Below are 3,865 nucleotides of genomic sequence, written 5' to 3'. Positions count from 1 at the left end.
TACTTATCTTGAAAGCACAGGTAGAAGAAGAGGCCTTGGTGAAGGATATTAATAAGTGAACTCAGAATTATAAGGTAAACCAAAAAACAGCGGTCTCAGAAAAGCCAAGGAGGAAGAGAATTTTAATAAGGAGTCAGTATCAATAATGTAAAATGCGGACAGGTTAAGTTGAACGTACCCTCAAGGCATCACATTTAGTGCTTAGGAAGTCATTAAGGATTTTTAGTGATTTCATTTGCTTCATTTTCCTTTATACTTGGAGGTTGCTAAAATTTAATCTTGTTTTAGATCTTTGTAAAATACTTACATGGTTTCAAAGTCAAGTGTTTAAAACATGTCTGGCTTTCATCTCTGTCTCCTCTATCCTGTTCCTCCTTCTACCCCACTGGTAACAATTTCTTTTTAATTTTATGATTTATTTTCCCTTTGTGTTTTAGAGTTGAAACTTTTCTTTCCATGCTCGAGTACATATGGGTGGGTGGCCCCACCTGCCTCTAGTCCCACTGCCCTTCACGAGTAGGAACATTTACCTTCCATCTGTGCTTTAGTGGGTGTCTCAGCTTTGGTAGCTTGTAACCAGGTCAGAGTGCAGGCAGAAGGGTTGGCGGCGTGGGTCTGCTTGGGCATTTAGTACCTGGTGAGCCAGTTAGTCTGACCTGGGTAGCGCCATTCCAGGATTAACAGTAGTAATCGCTTTTGTAAGTTTGAGGAGTACTGAGGGAAATTTGTGCCTTGCCCTCAGCATCATAACATCACCAACCTGCTGTCCAGATATTCCTATGAAATCCTTTTTTTTTTTTTTTAAGATTTTACTTTTAAGTAAAATAAACCCATTATGGGGCTCAAACTCACAACCCTGAGATCAAAAGTCATAATAGGCTCCATCGACTGAGCTGGCCAGTCCTGTAAAAGATTCCTGTAAAATCTTTTTTTTTTTTTTTAAGATTTTATTTATTTATTTGACAGAGAGAAATTACAAGTCCATTGAGAGGCAGGCAGAGAGAGAGAGAAAAGGAAGCAGGCTCCCTGCTGAGCAGAGAGCCCGATGCGGGACTCGATCCCAGGACCCTGAGATCATGACCTGAGCCGAAGGCAGCGGCTTAACCCACTGAGCCATCCAGGCACCCCAGATTCCTGTAAAATCTTAAAACAAATTATTAACTGAGGTTATCCCATGACTGAAGGCTTCTGTTGGTCACTGGAGAATCTCTTTAAGGATTGGTTTAGAGTCTTCGAATATTCTCTCTCAGGACATAGTTTTCTATCCCATTCTTTGGAATTTTCATTGCTGGTAGCAGAGACAAGTAATGGGAAGAAAACAACCATCCAGGAATGGGACTCTCAGTTCAAGTCCATGGGTAACAGCAGTTTGATCTGTGTGGAGAACAACATCAAACAAACAGAGTTCCCTCAGAAGTTTCTCACTCTCATTGGCTTTTTTAGAAGTTGTCTTTGTGGAAATATAAGTAACTCCGTAGAAGTACATCTGAATCTTCTCCAGAGAAGATCACCACGCTATCTGGGTTCTTCCAGATGTACTTGGAAATCAAATACATATCTCTTGAAGTGTGAACTGTTGCACGGTTCTAAGTTTCCAAGGAAAATGTGACTTCATTTAGTATCTGAATGCCTTCCTCAGAGTCCAGAGGACTTCATGATATTACTACCAATGTGATCTGTTGCCTTTCCAGCAGCCAGTAAATGGGGACTGTCTTCCAAGCCAACTGCAAGTGTCTGGAGAGCATAGTCTACTGGAGCCTCTTTAAGCTGCTTCAACAGGGCGACAGCAGCCAAGCCAGAATCAGCGCCCCCGGCTCAAAGACATCCAGTTCTCCTGCCTGTCAGGTAATGTTTCTGTCACATGGAGATGTACATGTACATGCACAAGGATCCAAAGGTAGGCATGTATAGGAAGAGGAAAAGAGAGCATGAGTGAATCTGCTTCTGCAGGCAAACGTTAATTACTTTACCATCGAGGAATCACAACACATTTGCCTTGAGCTTCCGTATTAAGGATTGGTCCCCCCCATCTCTTGCAGCATCGGTTTGTCCTTTCCACTGGGTGGCTGGTAGCATGTGCACATCCACGCCCCCTGCACCAGCTCTCGTCTTCCGTCTCCCCCTCTCCTTTATAGCAAAAGTCCTTGAAAGAGTTGTCTGTACTGCTGTCTCCAGTTCTCACCTCCACAGTTTCCACGTCAAGACCCGCGAGTACATTCTCCACAGTTAGAGAGGGCATGCAGGCGTTCATTTCTACAGTGATGATACTTCACCATTTCCATGGAAGCAACGTTGTCACTTGACTTTAAATCCCAAATTTGATAGTGTCCCAGAAGAAAAGGCTCTACTTTTTTTGGGGGGGGGGGCGAGGCTCCATTTTGATAACGGATTTGTGATGTGCTTCAGGTTAACAAGCCCTTTAGCTTCTAAACACACGGCCCCAAATCCATCTTCTATCATGGCTTTAAACAAAGGTCTGACTCCACAGGTGTCTATGCGCAGGAACGCATTTTATTTTTTTATTTCTTATTTTTTTTTATTTTTATTTTTTTTATTTTTTTTTTATTTTTTTTTTTAAGATTTTATTTATTTACTTGACAGAGAGAGATCACAAGTAGGCAGAGAGGCAGGCAGAGAGAGAGGGGAGGAAGCAGGCTCTCTGCCGAGCAGAGAGCCCGATGCGGGACTCGATCCCAGGACCCTGAGATCATGACCTGAGCCGAAGGCAGCGGCTTAACCCACTGAGCCACCCAGGCGCCCTCTTATTTTTTTTTTTTTTTAAAGATTTTTATTTATTTGACAGACAGACCACAAGTAGGCAGAGGCAGGCAGAAAGAGAGAGGAGGAGGAGGCAGGCTCCTTGCTGAGCAGAGAGCCCGATGTGAGGCTTGATCCCAGGACCCTGGGATCATGACCTGAGCCGAAGGCAGAGGCTTTAACCCACTGAGCCACCCAGGCGCCGCCCAGGAACACTTTCTTATTGGTGATATCCTATAAAATAAATGCAAGCACCCCATCCAATATACAAATTATCTGCCCCGTTGTCACAACAATGAAGGATGATCTCACCATTAGTTTTGGTCTAGTGAAGGGCGCCTGTGTGGCTTAGTCATTAAGTGTCTGCTTTTGGCTCACGTCATGATCCCAGGGTCCTGGGATCAAGCCCCACATCAGGCTCCCTGCTCAGTGGGAAGCCTGCTTCTCCCTTTCCCACTCCCCCCACTTGTGTTCCCACTCTCACATGTCTCTCTCTGTCAAAAAAAATAATAATAATAATAATAATTTTGGTCTAGTGATTCAAGTCAAAATAAATTAAAAAAGAGAAAGGGTAATTGAAAAGGAAGTGTGTTTCATCTCCTTGTGCTTGAAGATTTCACCTTGTAACAGAACCATAAGTAAGGAGGTTTCTTTCCTCAGACTGGCTGCACACCAGACAGGGGGTCAACCACTGACTTCCAGTGAAATCCAAAGCAGCAGTTGGTGCATCTGTTGACTTTCTGAAGCTGAAGTGAGTCTGGACCTCTGTGTGCGATCTCCATAGCACTTAGACGGTGGTCAGAGACGATCGTCACTGCCCTAAAGGGTGCAGATGCCACACCTGGCCCAGTGGAGCTGCTGGCTCTCTGGGAGGAAGCAGGTCGGACAGGCAGCAGGAGTGGAGGCGAGGGCTATGGATTATCTGTTGTTTTTTTTTTAATATAAGCATTTTTTTTCAAAGATTTTTATTTATTTATTTGATAGAGATCAGAAGTAGGCAGAGAGGCAGGCAGAGAGAGAGAGATAGAGAGGAGGAAGCAGGCTTCCCCCTGAGCAGAGAGCCCGATGTGGGGCTCGATCCCAGGACTCTGGGATCATGACCTGAGCA

At 44.3% G+C, this 3,865-nt stretch overlaps 1 pseudogene; it reads right to left on the bottom strand.

The window, feature by feature from the left end:
• Positions 1-1,144: 1,144 nt before the first annotated feature.
• On the bottom strand, positions 1,145-3,591 carry LOC101691839 (annotated as a pseudogene).
• Between the last annotated feature and the right edge of the window lie 274 nt (positions 3,592-3,865).

The sequence above is a fragment of the Mustela putorius genome, unplaced genomic scaffold, assembly GCF_011764305.1.
Source record: "Mustela putorius furo isolate JIRA1106 unplaced genomic scaffold, ASM1176430v1.1 tig00000551_pilon_pilon_pilon, whole genome shotgun sequence".
NCBI lineage: Eukaryota > Metazoa > Chordata > Mammalia > Carnivora > Mustelidae > Mustela > Mustela putorius.
Note: the sequence above shows the minus strand (reverse complement) of the source record. Positions and strands in the feature narration are given on the sequence as shown.